At 43.8% G+C, this 19,399-nt stretch overlaps 1 long non-coding RNA gene across 1 annotated transcript in view; it reads left to right on the top strand.

Annotated features, from left to right (window-relative positions):
- LOC138300265 (uncharacterized) overlaps positions 1–19,080 on the top strand; it is a 96,332-nt gene extending 77,252 nt beyond the window's left edge. Inside the window, exons 2-3 of the long non-coding RNA XR_011204897.1 lie at positions 17,701–17,805; positions 17,985–19,080. This is a non-coding gene — a long non-coding RNA (uncharacterized lncRNA). The remainder of the gene's footprint in view (positions 1–17,700; positions 17,806–17,984) is intronic.
- Positions 19,081–19,399: the final 319 nt, after the last annotated feature.

Below are 19,399 nucleotides of genomic sequence, written 5' to 3'. Positions count from 1 at the left end.
ATATAGTATGATCTTTAGACTTCCCAAGTACATGTCACCAGCCCAGATAAGACTAGAGTTCGGTCTGCAAAAGCAGACACTGGCCAGAAAGGGTGCATTCATCAACTGCTGGCAGACGATCAAGGGCACACAAACAAATACCTTGACTGCCTACCTTTGGGCTGAACTGACAACTAGAGAGAGCTCTCCCGCAAGGTCCTATCTTTATAGGTCAATTAAACAACTAGGCCTATTCGGTCTATGGGAGAAACTAGGAACTCATGCCAGCTTTGATCACCTAGTAAATAAAACCATCAAACACATCTAATTGCAGGAGGATGAAGCAACACTAGCAGGCAGAGCTCACGGCTGGCTTGTTTTGCATAGCTATGTTAACACAGCACCACAGCCTGACATTCACACAGGGTTCACCAAAGCAGCAGAAGAGAAATACCTGCGCTGCTGCCTCTGCATTCTGCCTTCGTTTTTCCATCCGCTGCTCTGGAAATACAACCCAGCCAAGACCAACTGTTGCTTTTGCAGGATAAGAACAGAAGCAGATACTCACTTATTATGCATATGCAAAGAACTCTTGGGTGAGCGAAGAGCTACACTCCCTTTTTTAACCAAAGTGGAATTCAATCTTGCAGGCAAGCGGTCATGGCATGCTTCACCCCAGATGACTTGCAGCTAAACTGGTGCTTCGTTAGATATCTAAATAATGCAGAAAAGAAACTGGCAACTATACCCAACCTTGAGGGCGAGGTCCAAGGGCGACTGGCGCAAACGGAACCGCTGCTCAGGGCTGCCTATGCAGCTGTGTAATATGCCTTGTCACGGGTAGTATGCGTTATAAAGAGACATTTTAAAACAAAAATACAAAACTCTGGTGCTAAGACAGACTTATAGTTGGTCTATCTTGCAGAAGAAAGAGAAGAAGCCCCTCCGCTGTTTTACGTATCCAGTAAGCAGAGTAGGAATGTAAGTAGGCCCGGATCATGTACTAAAGACAAGCTGCACATAGTAATCTTTCTCTTAAAAGATCTCTGAGTGGGAGGCTGTACCTCAGAATGACTTGTATTTTGCACAAAAGACAGGAGAACCAGCGAGGGATTTTAGCATGATTCTTTATGAGTATTTAAAGTTTTATAGAGAATCTTAGTAGAATATTATCTGTCCCTTGAGCCCAACATTGTTTTGACTCCTGGAGATTCAGAAGGGGCCAAAAAAAGACCCTAAAAAGACTTTAAACACCGCAAAGGTTCTCTTTTTGGTTCTTTGCAAAATTTTACAGATTGGGAATTAGTAATTGTCACATTTTTCTAAATACAGCTTTGTTAATTGAGCTTACCTTCGACAGGGGCCTAGCAAGGTTTGGAGACCTGCTTCATGTATGCACTTTTTCTCTTCAAATTTGAAGCTGCTTTTTAACTGCTGCTTTTGCATATTCCTCCTTTTTATCTACCTCTGCGTTTTTTCACACTTTGGCTAACAAACTATTCCAACCTGTGGCTAGGCAAGCACTATGGTGATGTCCTATGTTGCTTTTTTGATTGCTGTACAAATCTGTGATATTTAGCTTTTTTAATTGATATTATACTGATGTTTGTGATGTTTTAATATGTTTTATGTATTGCAATGGCTTTGATTAACCACGAAATAATACATTTAGGGCTACATGTACGAAGCTTACAAATTGCAAGTCGGAAATAGCAACTCAATGCGAATGGCTATTTCCGACTTGCAAAATGGGATGTAAGAACAAATCGCAATTCCATTTTGCGATTTGGTGCTGAGTCGCATCGCAATTTGCACATTCGCAAATTGCAATTTCCTAAATTGCACGTGGGTGTATCACAGAGTCGCAAATTGTGACTGTGTCACAATTAGGGAACCGGTGCAACAGAAAAGAGAAAATACACTTCCTGGTGCTGTAGAGCAACTGCAGCCACGGCAACTCAAAGTAAGGAGGCAACCACTGCAGGGAGGTACAGAAGCTCAAATTCTCTGATAAGGAGTTGGAGGTCCTGATTGAGGAATGCTGCCTTCACCATGAGGTCCTGTTTGGCAAGGCATCTATAAGTGTCCCTAACACACAGAAAAATAAGATTTGGCTGGATTTAGAGAGCAAGATCAATGCGATAGGAGTCAGCCATCGCACCATCGAGGAGGTTTGCAAAAGGTGGTACGACCTCAGGTCCAGAACCAAAGAAAGGTTGGCAGAGCAGATGAGGGAGGCACACAGAACAGGTGGAGGACCATCCACAGTACCACCTCCTACAGCTATAGAGAGCAATGTGGAGACCACTCTGGAGCCAGAGGCTGTCGTAGGAATTGGGGACCTGGACAGTTCAGCACCTGGAACCTCCAAAAGTAAGTAGCAAATTACACTTATTTACACCATCCAAGGCACCATGCACACAACCACAGTCCAAAAAAGCATGCATCATCCAAATTTGTTCCATGCCTATATTGCAACCTCACGGACAGTGCATTATGGGCAATGGAGTACAGTAGTCTAACTGTTTAGGAATATTTATTTTTATACACCACACATCAAAGAGGCACTGACAGTGTATTCCCTGTGTCCCACAGGTCTCCCTCAAGTATCCACTGATGACCCTAGTGTGCAGGGAGATGACGATGCCACCCTGACAGCAGACAAAGCAGTCAGCATATCTGCAGGATAGTGCAGTACCACACCGATTGTCCACCATGCATGTGAGACCACCGAAGAGACAGATGTGGACACTGAGGCAGGAAACCTGACACTGGGGCCACAGATGGGTGGGAGTGGGCTACTGCAAACAGCTGGGTCTGGGCGGAGATGGAGTCGTCGAACACAGGATGCAGGTGAGGAGGATGTCACAACTGAAGAATTTCTTGGAAAAGAGGCATCCCTAATGAGCAGTCACTGCTTCCAAAATAAACAAATGCGGATGATGAACCGGAACCTGCACAGACTGCAACAGACCCTCACACAGGGATTTGCCAATGTTGAATCACAATTTTCCAACATAAACACCAACATGGTAAACCTCACCACTGCCATCAATGACCTGTGTGGGGAATTGGTTGAGGATCGGGCCCATGCAAGGCGCAGAGAGCGCTACACTGCTGCACGTTTGGACCGGCTCAGTCAGTCCATTGGCCGCCTAGCCACCACAACTACCTGCCTTAGAAGGCGTACTATCACGCTACTTGTTGAACTAGGCCATTTTGCCAGAGATGTGGCAAGGGGACAAGGGCGCATCAGTGCTGCAGTTGACTTCATACGTACCTCCCAGGCAAAAAGAGGTATTGGTGACTCCCCGCAGGACAGTGAGGACATCTCAAGCGTAACAGCATTTCTGCCTCAGATGCACGCATCCTGCATAGTAACAGTGCCCACCAGACATCAGGGGACCAACCAAGCATGGGCCATGGTGGGCGTAGCCGTAGGAGGGTGTGATGTTGTCTACCTGGGTTTAGCCTGAGGCACATGATATGCGTCAGACTTTGTTACATGTTACTTCTTTACTGCTAGCTAAACATCAACATTTCAATAATACACTCCTGACATTAAAGGATTTTTTTTTTTTGCACAACCTGGCCATGTGTGTCTTAAATATGTGACAGCTGTATCGGTTGCCATGTACCTGCCAAAGTAGTGAGTTGCAATGTGGTCCCATCTCCGTCTGCCCTCCATTGCGATGCTACCATCCCCAGGCTGTTGTTGTGGTGGCTCTTGCTCCTCATCCTCTGAATCTGTGTCATCTAGGGTGAGATGTAGCCCACATCTGGTTGCTATGTTATGTAGGATGGCACATGTCAGCACAATCTTGCATGCAGTCCCTGGGGCATACTGGAGTGCACCTCCACTTTTGTGCAGGCATCAAAAACGTGACTTTAACATGTCAAAGGTCCTCTCAATTACGGTTCTGGTTTGCCGATGTCCAATGTTGTAGCACCTCTCATTCTGATTGGCCGGTGTTAGATTTGGGGTGAGTATCCATGGCGTCAGAGCATATGCACAGTCACCTATGGAGCAAAACAGCAGACATGAGCATGGCTTCACATGGTTATGCAGTGACATGTATTTATGACATCGGTGTGTACTACACAGTACCTAATAAATATCCTTCACCAAATTCCCCACGTTCTAGGCGTTGGTGTATCCCACTGTGCCTGAATATGTATGCGTCATGTGTGCTCCCTGGAACTTTTGCCACTATATCAGTTATTACATTATGGGCATCCCATACCACCTGGATGTTGAGTGAGTGAGTACATTTCCTGTTGCGGAACACATATTACAGATTTGCAGGTGGGCAAATGGGTACATGTGTCCCGTCCACACACCCTATTACATGGCGAAAGTTTGCAATTCTGTAGAAGTCCAATTTGGTGTTGTGTATTTCCTCATCATTCCTGGGTAGGTATATGTATCTGGACATGTTTGTGAGTATGACATCTAAGAACCGTCGAGAAAATTGTGACAGGGCACTTTTAGACACCCCACCAGCAACTGCAATCACCCCCTGGTAACTACCCGAGGCCAAGAGGTGCAGTGAGCAGAGCATTTGGGCATGTGTGGGGATGGAGGAGCTGCGCAAGGTCTGGCATTCTAGCTGAGGTTTCAGCAGTTCAATAATCTCTAAGATAACTGTGCCGCTCAGTCTGTATTTGTCATATATTTCCTCCTCAGTTTGTTGAAATATGGTCTGCCTGGTTCTGTATATCCTGTCTCCTCCTTCTCCTCCTCTGCTGGGCAGCCTGGACTCGCCTCCTCCATGCAATCACATAGAGTGGAGCCATTTTGAGCAACCCAGATGCCTTCTGGGTCTGCTTTTATACTTTGGTTCTGGTTACCACCTGTTTGGAATCAGTGCTAATCTGGGTGTGCAAAACAGGCTTTTTGCGACTATTCGCAATTTGCGACTGCCTCGTTCATGCGGTTTGCGACTTGCAAATTGTGATTTCTTAATTGCGAGTCGCAAATTTTTGCGATTCGGTAATTGGTCGCATCGCTATTTGGGACTCCGAAATGGCACTGGAACATACCACTTCGCTTTTTTCACGGTCGCAAATAGCGCTGCAACCAATTTACGAGTCGCAAAACGTACGTACATGTAGCCCTTACTTACAATGAATCTTGTTGTGTTGCAGATAACTGTAACTTTGAAGGTCACTTAGAGAAGCTTCATTATGAAGATGCTTAAGAAAATAATGAGCTTAGGTTTTCTGTGTGTGCCTTAACTTGATTGGAGAGTTTTATGGGAAACATGTGTAGGTGTATCACTTGTTAGAATTGTATGATGTAAGCTAGTGCAGTGTAGTTGAGAACTCAGAACCTTTCCCAGAACCTAACAGAGTAGGGTGCTCTCTTTAGGGAGAACTGATTTTAATTAACCTTTTTCTTTTGAAACAACTTTATATTGATTTTTCTTTCAATTGGGGAACTTTGATTAGTTTGAACTTCATATTTACCTAATGCATTAATTTATCGATTATAGATTGAGCTAATTTGAAGATTTTGAATCTGTAAACCTTTTCTACTTTTAAAAAACTTTTACCATTTGAAAACTTAACCCCCACTATGTCTTCCTTGTGGACCCTAATGTGCTTCATGTTATTTAAATGCATTGATTTGATGACTAGCTTTAGTTGTGAATTTGGATTCATCAGATTTTGCTTTTCTGGGCCCCGAATTTGCACAATGAAAAGCATTACAAGAGAGGTGTATAGATTATGACTATCTCAGGCACTTTTCTTCACCCTCTCTGAAGGCATCTAGGTTTGGCAATACCATGACCCCTACTCCAATAGGCCTGCAGATAACAGTATAGTGTAACAGGGTATGGTCCCATAGAAATAACTTCAAATGAAAATAGTGGCACTGGGATTCTCCTCTTGTAATCAGTGAGACTGGTACAAAATGTGAATGTTTTAAAGAGCATGATGCATTTTGGCGTCATTCTGCTCCTACTTGGGAAATTTGTGACAAACATTCTGTCTCAAACAATAGCTTTCTTCACTCTATAATGGCATTTAAAGACATCTTTGAAAAGTTTCCCTACAGTACTGTGATTGAAAGTTAGTATCTAGTAGTGTATTTTAACCACAGTATGTGCCTAAAACTGTTGAAAGTGCAATTGTAAAAGTAGTTTGGATTTTTTACCCCAAGAATATTTCAGAAAGATTATTGGAAAATGGGGTGTTGTAAAGATGAGGCCTATGTAGAATGTAGATAAATTAGGCCAATAACATTATTCAAAACGATGTAGAACATAAATATAACTTAAGAACGAGGGAGGAGGGAATGTTGGTGTGCCCCCTTTTCTAAACTTTAAGTTAACGTTTTTGTAAACAAATGGCTTTTTCAACTGCATTTGATCAAAATCATCATAGAATACTAGATGGAATCCAAAGCAGTTCCAAAGAAACAGGCACATGGCTATAGACATGGGCCTGGCCTCTACAATCATGCCAATGAACTCCACAGAGAATAATCAATGTAGAACTCTGTTGGACCTAGCCCTTGTGGCAGGTTCATCCCCTGACTTTTTGCCTCCTTCCTCCTATTTTTTCTGACCTCTCGCTGTTGGCTCTAGCACTCTGAGCACTTTATTACTGCTGATCAGTGCTAAAGTGCAGGTGCTCGCCCTTCTTAAGTTGGTATGACTGGCTTATACCTAATTGCCATATTTAATTTACCTGTAAGTCCCTTGTACAGTGGTATCTCTATACCCAGGGCCTGTAAATTACATGCTACTAGTGGGCCTGCATCACTGCTCTCGCTACCCACTGAAGTAGCCTTTCAAACCTGCCTCAGGCCTGATGGCGGAGGGCCTGAGTGCGCAGTTTTCTGCCACAGGGACCTGGCATCTAAATTTACTTGCCAGACCCAGAACTCTCCTTTTACTACATGTAAGTCACCCCTAAGGTAGGCCCTAGCTAGCCCCATGGGTAGGGTGCTATGTATGTAGAAGACAGGACATGTGCCAGGTATCGTGGCCTGTCCTGGTAGTGACAAACAGCCTATTTGGTTTCTCACTGCTGTGAGTGCTGCCTTCTCATAGGATTGCATTGGAAATGCCCTGCCTTATGTGTAGGGGGTATTGTCTTATTTATGAGGGGTAGCGTAGGCATGTTTGGTATGGTTGTAATGGTAGTTAGAAATGGTGCTTACTGGTGTAAGTAGATTTTTTTATTACTATTATAGAAATGCCACTTGTAGAAAGTGAGCATTTCTCTGTGCTTATGACTCTGATGTTTTGCAGCTTTACTCCAATCCACATCTGGGCAGATTAATAGTTGGGCTTTGTGCATACTATTCAGACAGCCTGTACACAGGGAGGGTGGAGATGTCACAGAGGTGCATCTACATTCTGAATAGTCTTCCTTGGCTGAGAGATGGGAGAGGCGGGGCACACCTGCATTTTTAAAGGCTGTGCCCTGGCCTCACGCAATAGGGTAGTTTACCCCCAACTGATGTTTGGAGCATGTGCTGGAGGAGAGAGGGGTCACTCCCAGAACCATTTGTAACTGGTTGGAACCTCCTCTCCCCTTCCTTTGTGGACACATTGTAAAACTGAGTATAAGTACAGGGGAATTTTACCCACAATTTGGTGACATTTTGGAACTTACTTGGAACTGGACACAGATTGCTGGAAGGACTCACAAGGAACCTCCATGGACTGCTGCTGCTGTGCTGACTTGTGACCTGCTGGGTCACTAGGAGAGACTGCCAACTGCCTACAGCCCCCTTGCACTGGCCTGCTGCTGGACCCTGCCACCTGCACTCCTTTGTTGTGACTTTGTCCCCCAAGGGCAGGGTGCTGTGGCCCCTGACCCCTGCAACTACTTAAAGCACGAGGAGTGCTTCCTTTTACCTTATAGCACCTGGAAGACGCTTTGCTGAGTTTGTGTTGAGCACTGGGAGAAGCGCTCTGCAGTAATTATCATAGTGCCTTGAGAGTGCTTTCTTCCTGTTTGTTTTGCGCTTGAACGTGATTTTCCCAACCTTTGAGGACCACCACTGCGACATGAGTGGCTTACTTGAGGTAAGCCGCAAACTTGTTGGAAACGCTCTGTGCTTAGGACCCCTGGGGCATGGCCTGGCGAAGATAGCAGTGAGGGTGCTTCTGATAGTGCCCCCGGGGTGACAAGCACAGAAGGTAGTGCCGCCGGGGCACCAGCAGACACCTCCTTTGGGTGTTTCACCACCGCAGCCCAGGGAGAACGTGAGTTCGCATGCCGGTCGGGCAGGACAGCCAGGGCGCGGCACCACTGCCCAACGGGGAACCTGCAAAGTTGTCCCTGCCATCTGAGGGTTCCATTTTGGCCTCAGGATCGGCCCAGCCGGCTTGGAGCCCCAGAAGGCTCAGTACCTGCTCCAGGAGAAGCTCAACCCTTTTTGGGAATAGAGACCTGTGTGACCTGATTGAAGGAGGACCGAGGCTCGCTGGGCCCCCCTCCCTCTTTATCATTATTGTAACTCAAGGGCGGAGGGGGTGGAAACCTCGTTGGAGGCTGCACCATCCCCGCCAGGCCCCTGTCCACACAGGCTGCTGTGGAAGCTGCTCACCAGGCCGGGGTGGGTGATCCTCGAAGTAGGTCCCCGGTCAGCCCCGAATTTTCCCACTTTGCCACGAGGGTGAAAAACGGAGTGGAGGAGCTCTGAGAGTGTGGACACGGCTGTCCTTGTCTTGGCCTACCTCGTTTTACCTCCAGTACGGAAGACCAATCGTACTCACCGGATCTGGTGAGAATATTGACAAAGAGCCTATACATTTGTGCTGTTGTTTTAAGGGTATTCAGGAGATTGGTTGTTCGACAATGCTCATGTGTTCTCCTATGACCTGCGCCACTAGGGTGTCATGGCTCGCTAACTTGCCATATGGTTTTTGAGGATCTGATGTTCCTGTTATGGGCATTTACTTTAATGACAAGTGCATTTTTTGTGTAATGTGATTGCTGACTACTGCTTATGTTGCAGAATAATAAGTAACCTGTGTGTTATGCGACTACTGCTGGTTCTGCAGAGTAACTAATGTGTAACGTTCTGACAACTGCTTGGGTAGCAGGATATTCCTGACATGTTGTGTTTGGTCTAATAATTGTGTTGTGTTCAATACAGTATATTTTCATATAACTTGGTGTTGTATTTCCTTTGTAATGGGGATAGTGCATCACGTGTGTTGTGCAAACACTTTGCACATTGCCTCTGGGATAGGCCTGACTGCTCATGCCAAGCTACCAACAGGGTAGGCAGGGGTTATCTTGGACGTGTAACTCCCTTGCCCTGACTAGAATAGGTGGGTTCTGCCTGGCTTAGGTGCATACCCTAGCTAACCAGAAAACGCATTTCTAACAACCTGTAAGAACTGCTTACACTGACACATGTAGACATGATGGAGGGCACATCTCTGTTGTGCACAGAGAATGTGGATGTAAGGCCTGTAACAAAGTAAAAGTCTCAAACTCCATAGCCAGTCAAAAGGGAGGAGCTGAAAAACCGGCAGCCTCCAGTGTAAGGGAAGGTTTGAATAGTAATTGAACAGTTAGCATCCAGACCCTGCTCTCTGTTGATTTCTATCTCCTTTTGGCACATTCTGTGTAGTGGTTGGCATTTGGTGGTAAATGTCAGAGCAAAGAACCATCATGATGGCACCACTTAAGCAACTAAACTTGCTCGGAAAGACATACACATGCTGGACCTGATTGAAGCCCTATTTTCTGAACTGCAACTTTATAAAGCATTGGAGAAGACTGCCTGTACTAGAAATGTAAAGGATTTACTTGGCAAGAAGGGATGAAGGTTATTAGTGCTAGGGTTAAAGCTGAGTCTTGTGAGAATATTTTATTTCAGCTAGTGATTGGGTTACCCACTTCTCCAGTCTACGCATGCAGAAGAGAGACTTTATGGACCCTAAATACTAACAAAAGGGCCTTGGGATAGTACAGCAGTATGGTGGAGTTAGGAGGAGTTTGGAAGCACTAAGGCTGTGATGCATGGGTTTACAGAACAAAGCGAAGAGCCTGTTGCCTTGGAGATATCTGTCCATGAAATAAGATTGGCCATTAAGGGAATTGTCCCTAATAAAGTTCCAAAGTTAGATAAAACCCCAGGGGACTTATTGATGAGTGGAATGGATATCTGGAGCACCAATTTCTCAGTGATACTTAATGCTACAATGAAAGAGTGCACAAGCACATTCAACCAAGTGTTTCAACTTCAGTTGTTGTTCTGGAAAGTGGTCATCTTGGGCAGTGGTCATCTCTATGTTGTTGTTGTGGATCATCATTCTGCTTTAGTGCCAATATCAACCCTCTGGCAAGTACTCTTAGAAATGAGGGTGGCCAGCTACCTGCTAGACATTATGCATGACAACAGCTATGCACAGGTTAGATTTGGCCAAGCAGGTGTGTTGACCGATCCAATACCTGTCAACAGAGGAGTTATATGGGGTGTGTACTCACCCCTATGTTATTTACATTATATAATATTGGTTTAGTATCCTTTCTGGACTAATGTGAAAATTACACATATAGTCTGGCAAACATGAGGGTTCCTGCCCTCATTGTTTGACAACAACACTCTACTCCTCTCTAAATCACCAATGGGACTTCAAAAACTGTTGGATCATTTTGAGTGTTTCTGTAAGCAGAAGGGTTTAGAAAAGAATCTGGTAAAAACAAGTACATGGTTCTGAACATTGGGGACTCAACTAGGCCAACCCCTATGCTAGCAGGGACACAACTAGAGTGTGAGCGCACCTTTGAGTATTTAGGCATCACAGTAACAGAACATCTTGGGTGGCAAACTCATATCACGTAGTGTAGATTAAAAATGGAACAGGTAGTCAGAGGAATAACCAAACTGTTGGAAAGTTCACAGTTCTAACCTATTTTGCTGGCTATACATATCTACAACCACTGTTGGAAAATGGGTTATTGGTAAGGGCAGGTAGGTACCAACACTTAGCAATAGGCCAGTAACCTCCACTTAGGTCCAGTTAGGTCTCAGTAAATTAAACCCAGCTCAACCCTTGGTAGCTTGGCAACGAGCGTCAAGGCTTAAGTTAGGAGACAGAGTGTAAAGCATTCAAATATCACAAAACAGTAATGAAATAAAACACAGGAAACAGTTTAAAAATCCAAAACCAATTTATAAAAATAGATTATATTTTTATCTTTAAAATGACACCAAAACGAATAAAATCGGATAAGGGGAACCGGAGATATGAATTTTTTAAGAATTATTATTTTTTAGCGCCTAGAAACAAAAAGCGCCAATCGGGTCATCTGGTTGCACCTCGACCGGGGCAAAGTCAAAGTGTCAGGCCGACCGCGATGGAGCCCTGCTCGGCTACAGGCCGCAGGAGGCCTCGGTTAAAAGTTTACCTTCACACTTAGGGGGTTATTCTAACTTTGGAGGAGGTGTTAATCCGTCCCAAAAGTGACGGAAAAGTGACGGATTTACCACCAGCCGTATTACGAGTCCATTATATCCTATGGAACTCGTAATACGGCTGGTGATATATCCGTCACTTTACCGTCACTTTTGGGACGGATTAACACTCCTCCAAAGTTAGAATAACCCCCTTAGTCTCTTTTTCGAAGATTTTCTTCAGCGGGACGAACCTGCCAGTCCAATCCGACCTCCTGGAACCCTTCTCCGGATACGCGATGCTGGAATCCTCGGTGGAGATTTTTACCTTCGGACTTAGTCGTTTTTTTCGAGGTGAAAATCCTTCGACCGGGGTAAACCTGGATCTTGATCCGACGTCCATGGAGCCCTCCTTGGATACGCTCGCTGGGGTTCACAGCTCACCTCAAGGGTCCAGAAGTTCAGAGATGGTCCTTGGGGGGTGCGGACTACAACTCCCAGAATGCACCTGGCACAAACTCCTTTTTGGCCACTGGACAGTGGTCAGCTGGTCCCTTTCTTCAGGAGTTGGTGCAGGGGATTCTGGACAGCAATTTTTCACCTGTAGCAAACAGGGAGTCCCTCCTTGAACCAGTTGAAGCCAGGCAAAGTCCTTCTTGTGGTGAAGCCCAGGTGTGCAGCTGGTGCAGTCCTTCTGAGTGCAGGTTCCAGGTGCAGGCCAGGGGTCCAGCAGGGCAGTCCTTCTTCTTCTTTTGTTCTTCCTTGTTGGATGTGGTAGGGAACTGAGGTGTGGGTGCAGGTCTGCCAGTTTTATCCTTGCTCCTGGGTGAAAAGCAGGGGGGTCCTGGTTCTCCAATCAGGTGCAGGGTCCTTCCCCCTGAGATGACCACTTCCTGGGAAGTGTGGCAAAAATCAATCCCAGGAGGCAACATTCTCCAAAAATCCATCATGGCTGAATCTGATTTTTGGAGGTTACATCTGGCTGAGCCCACCCACTGGTGTGGCTAAAAATCATAAACACACCCCTCTCCTGCCCTCTCCTAATCTAATCAAGGGGGCACCTAGTTGTCTGGGGTTGCAGGATGCGGTGGTGTTGCTGGATGCTCCAAATGTCCTTCTCTGCCTTTGAAGACCAGTTTGGCAGCCCTCCCCCTTCCTGCCTCACCATCTGCTGAGGGGAGATTCCTGCCCACAGGCACATTCCTTTGTGTGAAGCCAGGCCACTTCACACCTCATCAAGGTAGCCTGGCCAAGCTCCTAGAGGCTGGCCAATCAGGGCACAGCAGCAAAAACAATGCAGGGCTGAAACTGGCAACTTTTCAGGTAAAGTTTAAAACTCTTTACCTGAACAAGTTATATTAAATCCCACAACTGGAAGTTGTGGGATTTATTACAACCATTAATTTGATACCAAATTCTTGGTATGCATCATTTAAGGAGACTTTAAAAATTAAAATAAAGTCTCCCCATTCTAGCCTATGAAGGCCATTTACTACAATGAGGGAAAAACGAATTTGGCTGTTTTTACCTCACCAGGGCTTATAAAACTATTTTTATAAGGTCCCTGCTTATAGTTACATGGCACCCAGCCCTAGGGGCACATAGGGCACACCTTAGGGGTGACTTATATGTAAAAATAAGGTAGTTTAAGACTTTGGAAATACTTTTAATTCCAAAGTCGAAATTTGCATATTACTTTAATTTAAAAGCAGCCAGCAAGGCAGGCCTGCCTTTAAAATGACACTGGGCACCTCAGCAGTGCACCTATGGGTGCACTACCTATGCTGTGGTCCCTAAACCTACATAGCCTACCATATACTAGGGACTAATAGGTAGGTTAACTTAGCCAATTATAATTAGCCTAATTTGCATATTGATTTTACACAGAGCACAGGCCCTGGGACTGGTTAGCAGTACCCAGGGCACCATCAGAGTCAGGAAAACACCAGCAAAAAGTGGAAAATGGGGGCAAAAAGTTAGGGGGCCTCTGCAATCAGCCCTGTTTTCTCACAACCACCAGGCCCTAGCAATAGCTTCTTATTGCACTAAACTGTGGGAGCACATGGATGTGACTCCCCTAGTCACAACAGAAAATTGATTCATGCACCAGTTGGCAAGCTACCCATAAGTAACCCCCGCTCCCATTGGACTTTGTGCTTAGAACAAACTCTGACAGGATAGGATTGAGCCCCATACTATATTGGAGGAGAATTTTGGCTACCCCAGAATTGTGTTCCTATATCCTGGGCTTAGAGGAAATATTACATATCCCTGGCTAATGAAATATACCTTGGCTAAGATACGTAAAAGCCACTCTGTCAGCAATTGTAAAAGAAAGATTGTGGAATGATCCCAGGGAGGCTGGGGCGACCCGCGAGGTACAATTTAAATCTACGTAATGGCAAAGGTGTCTTTTATACACTAATTTGACTCTCTAACTGACACATTTCTTACAGTGAAGGATTCCTTTCTGGATGAGATAGAGCCATCGTTAGTCAGCCATTTTTATCTACAGTTTTAGTATGGGACATTGCCCCTCCATTCTTTTTCTGCAAAATGGGCATGTGTACTTAGGCAGAGGACTTGTGGTGTCTGTCTTGTGGTGACACTAAAAAAACTATTGAGCATGTTATGTTTTTCTTCTCGGCCTAAACAAGCAGCAGGAGGAGCTGGATAATCCTGATGTGTTGAAACTTGGGTGATAGAGAGCACAAAGAGACCTTAAGGATTATAAGATACAATACCATCTGATTGGTGATTTTTGCACTCACTCGATACTTGATGGCAATATGAAGAGAGAGGCAAAAATGTGTGCTTCTCCAGGGAAATAAGTCTGTGGTGATTTGCATATGTGCAAAATGTCTCTTATTTGATTCAAATATTTATAGCCTGGGGATTGGAAAATACAAACTTGAAAGTTTTGTATGAATGTTGTATACATTTTAAATTGATTTTAACTATGTTGACTACGTTGATTGCTGATAGATTTTAGAGGAATTTTATGGTCTTAACAGATTGTGTTATGCTGGATCCTACATCATGTAGTTTTATATGTGTCCCTGTGGCCAATGTGTGGAAATAAAGACCTTTGATGATGATGTTGATGATGATGATGAAAGGTTTTCTACTTGGAATTCGCTTTAGGAAAATCATAGTAATAAAATTAACAGTTCTCGAGTTCTCAGCATGACTGCTATGCACACCATTCAGCTTTATTTATTAAGGTACCAACACTTCTAGTTGGGCTGTCATACTTTAATTTGATAATTCTCTACAACTGTATGAGGACGGGTTAGTGTATCAATATTATGAGATTTACCTCAAGCATTGAGGGACCAGGAATATACTGGTCAGAACTGAGTAGAAATTTAGGGCCAGATGTACATCACTATTTAGCGACAGCAAATGGCACATTTTGCCGTTTGCGACTGCTAAATGGCATTGTACCATGTGCCAACCCTTTTTGAGAGTCGTGACCTATTACAGACTCGCAAAATAGGGTTTGTGAGTCACTATTAGGAAGGGGTGTGCCAAGGGCATCCCTTCCTAATAGCGAGTCGCAGGGGGATGTACGATTGTTTTGCGACTGGGCATGCTGTCACAAAGCAATCACAGTTACCACCAATTTCATACTAGTGGTAACCCATTCACAATTTTTTTCAGAGCACACATTGGACCCACTGACCACTGCCTTCTCTGAAAAAATGAAAAGGAAACTTTTCATATTTTTTTGTAATGCATCCCATTTTCCTTTAAGAAAAACAGGCTGCATTTTTTTTAAAAATGCTTTATTTAAAAAACAGTAACAGACATGGTGGTCTGCCGACCCCAGCAGGCCACCATCTCTGTAAGTGCTGGCCATTCCCAAATGTGTCGCAAATTGCGACCTGTCTCATAAATATTAATGAGACAGGTCCCTTGCGACACATTTGCGAATCACAAATAGGGTTTGAGTCACTGTTTTGCCATCAGCGTTTCTAAGTCTCACAAAATCGCAATTTGTGAGTCACAAAACCTGACCGTCATACAACTGGCCCTTAATTACCTGGATTTCTGATGTGTTACATGAAGATCATTTTATTCTATAGAATTTAAATTTGCGCTTTTAATAGCACATTTGGACAGTTCCATTGGTTAAAACCTCAAGAGCTTTAAAGACTACCTTGTAGTGTGGCTTTCCTGTACTCCCTAAGAGAATGTTTAGGAACATTTTCCAAGAGTGGTATATTTTGAACCACTTTAGGTCATTACATTTGTTCAGCCACGGTAAGAGGTAAAACAACAATCAAAGTGGAATATCAAGCTTTACCTGAAGGAAATGGTTCAGAAAACAGAGCATATTTGTGCCTTTGAATTCATTCCGGGCCAACAATACTGGTCAAATCTTAAATATATAATTTCTCCTTTTTTTGTCTATATTTCTGTTTCCCTCACTTCTTTATGTAATTACTTAACCTTTCATTACCCTCCTTCCCACAATATTTATCTAATTTTCCTTTCTTAATGTTTGCCCCAAAGCCCTCATTCTGTTTATACTCTATTGCTTCCTTTAGCTTCCCTTTCTACTGCTCTTTCTAGAATGTTGCTGTTTTTCTGTCACACTTTCTCTTTCTCACACCTGCCCTCTCCTACCTTCTATTTCTTTAACTCTGTCACATTTATTGAACCCTGTATTTCTCCCTCCCTGCTCACTCTATCTCCAACACATATGTCTAGGGCATTTCTAGTTAATCATTTACCAGTGGAAACCCTTCCTTTTGCCCTGCTCTCCCTACCATTCCATACCTATATTTTAGTTACTCTTCAATTTCTGTCAAGCGGATGAGACATTTAGCGCTATGAGGTGATAGTATTTCATACAGGGCTAAAAACAGGGAAATGCTTGACCAGAGCATGACATAATAAATACCATCATTCATGATAGTTTTATCCCTTCACTTGCTGCACCATAATGTTTCATTGATGGGTTTATTTAACTCTCCTATAAGCCACAGTATATGTTGTAAAAAACTTTCTGACAGGTAAAAAATACGTCACTCCACGGAGAGCAGCAGCATGTCCCTACAGTGGGGATGCCCTAAAAGCTTTTTTCACTGTGGCAGGCCTAACTGTCCTATGTAGAAAACCAGGTAGAGTCATTACAAATCCAATTCAATGGTGAAGTTGGATTTTACTAAGTGTAAAGGAAAAGTAACTTTTAGAAAGGTAACATATTCCTACCTGAGCTGTGAAAAGGTTGATTGACATTATCCTGTGCCAACTCCCAGCCTATGCTCAGCCCAGGAAGAGGTTTGAAAGAGGTGGGAAATTCCTCCCAGGAACACAAAATAGGTGATCTGAATGGGCAGAAATGACTTTTCTGAGCTCACTATGCAGGGTGGGGCAGTAGGCATTCTTTTGACACCACAGTGTCAAATCCTGCATACCAAGTCTAGCTGGTATACATGTAAAAGTGTTGCACCTTTCAAGGGGAGCAAACAGGATGTCAGGATAATTCAATTCTTCCATATCTTGTGTCTGGTTGCTGAAGGACCCTCTTTTTGTCCTACCAGACTTCTGTCTCTGGGTTAATTGTGGGCACATTGCATGCTTCAAACTGGATTTTAGTGTTAGATAAAGGTAGACACTAGTTATTACCATAGTCCAATTCTTTATACATCCCCAGCCTTCAGAGTCCAAGTTTAGGTTGGCTATAGACTTCAGTCATCTTGACACTGCCCCGACTTATTGCATTTTGAGTATGTTTTCAGTAAGGCAAAAGCAAACAGGAACTACTGCAAAAGTGGGTAACTTGGGACTGGGATCCTTTACCTCATTGGTCACAGAGGAGCTAGGAGTGTCTTAGAGTGTCCCTCACCCAGAAGGTGGTGAGACCTACAAATCAGGTCCCTCACCCAGCTTTTCTCAGAACTCTGTTTGACTTACGATAGGGTACCCGGCGGACTGAACTTGCTGCACTTGGAATCTGTGACCTGTGAGAAGTAGCAGGGGAGGTTGGACCCGCTTCCACTTGAAATCCAAAGACAAAAAGATCTCCAAAGTTCATAAGGCGGATCCCTGGGGTGGCTTCAGTAATATAAAAATAGCTGAAGAGAACATTCCTGTGAAGAATCCAAGCCTCTGTTAATCACACTACAATCAACACCTCAGATTACACCCTAGCAGCAGCAATTATGTTCTACCATCCACCATTCTCACATTTTGTACCACTCTGTTCTTTGACACTTTTATCCATGTGAATGGAATGCAACACGTTTCATGTGCATTAACACCATTTGTGCCAACTACCCCGTCCTCTTCCATCTCAAACTGATATAAATCAACTTTCTCATTGCTCTTCTCTGCAGCTCAGGAACAGGAGAGATATTACCATCACTGGCTTCAAGGACATTGGTTCAGTAGCTGACGTTGTGGGGGTCATTCCTCAAAGGAGACATTTGTGGCAGTAGCAGGTAAAATGTCATCATATAACATTTGTAGAGCACAGTATTGATAAAATATTAACTTCATATGGTTAAATATTCATTCATGATGATATGTTAAACTGTGACCTCCTGATGGAAGCTAATGAGAAACAAGTCTGTCTGATCAAGGGCTTTGACTTACAGCTTATTATGTTTTTGTCTTACAGGTCCTGGTAGGAGAGGGTGTTGCAAGCATGATGCATCATCAACAAGCAAAAGATGAAGGACAGTCCCAGGTGGAAATCATATCCTCCTTGAAGACTTTCTTATCACGCTTCCTGTACCCCAGTAAGATCATCACGTAGTTCACTAAACAAACTCCTCTCACTTTGCAGTCAGGGAAAGAAAGAAACATCAATATTCATTTTGAATAACCAAAAGGTACCTCCGTTGCCTACCCTGAACACTTCTTATTCTCAGATGCAACTCCAGTATTCTTTGACTCATCTGAAGAAGAGGACAACACTAGTGAAAAAGACCTCTTGGCCCTTCAACAATCTCTAAACCACAAACTCCCAGATGTCAACTCTTTCTATTATGGACAGTCTGGTTGCCATGTCAGATGGCAGTTCATGCAGAGGGATGGCATGACCAAATCCTTTCCACTAGGAGGAAACAATTTTCCAATAGCAGTCATCTGTGTGGTAGATCCTCATAACATCGGGTGAACTTGCAGGATATATTGTGGCTCACCAGAGAAAACTCCCTTGGTTGATGTAGAGTCTGACCCGTGTCTTTAAGAATGTTATGAAATGTTACCACAACATGTCAAATTTACACTCAGAGCATATTTATTTGTGGAAGAAGGAGAGCGAAATGCTGGATACCTTGGCCATGCAGGTAATAAAAGCCATAACAAGTGCCAGTGTTATTCTGCAGGCTCAAGACATGTTCATGGTTCAATTGAAGTGCCACAAAACCTGTTAGGCCAATAACAACAGCAAACCCTGTCAATAATCACATTGCATGATCCACAAACCTTGACATTACTCCACTGCCACCGCCCACAAACTCACTACCTCACCTCGGCAAACAAAACCTCAGCCTCCAATAGACACAGTAGAGAAGTGGATGAACCCTCCCCCTAACTACCTCTGTCGCCTTCAAGAATGTAGACACCATTTCCCCAACCCTTAATCTTAACAGTCAATACCTCACTCATTCACACATTTTCCATTTAACTTTTTTGCTTGATCCACAAATTTTATGATGTTAAAACTTTACCAGTCATTGCCTTTGTAATTAAATAACAGCCACAACAAACATCGAACTGTGTATGTTTCCAGGTAGGTGCAGCTATGTTAACTACGTTTTAAACTTTTCTGCATACGTGCATTGTGTTACAGATTACGTATCAATTGTAATTTCTCTCCATTGACATAAAATTGAATGCAATAGCACAAGAAAGATTCAATACATCATTGTTATTAATTTTCAGTAGCTACATTTATATGTTTTTTTCAAAATAGTATGAAAAATTGTAGTTTAGGGACAGTCCTGTTAAATGGGCAAATGAAAAAATAGTGCTCGAGCTCAGGTTCAAATTATGTACTTGGGGGTGGTTAGGCAAATGAGAAAAACA

The sequence above is a fragment of the Pleurodeles waltl genome, chromosome 6, assembly GCF_031143425.1.
Source record: "Pleurodeles waltl isolate 20211129_DDA chromosome 6, aPleWal1.hap1.20221129, whole genome shotgun sequence".
Lineage (NCBI taxonomy): Eukaryota > Metazoa > Chordata > Amphibia > Caudata > Salamandridae > Pleurodeles > Pleurodeles waltl.
Note: the sequence above shows the minus strand (reverse complement) of the source record. Positions and strands in the feature narration are given on the sequence as shown.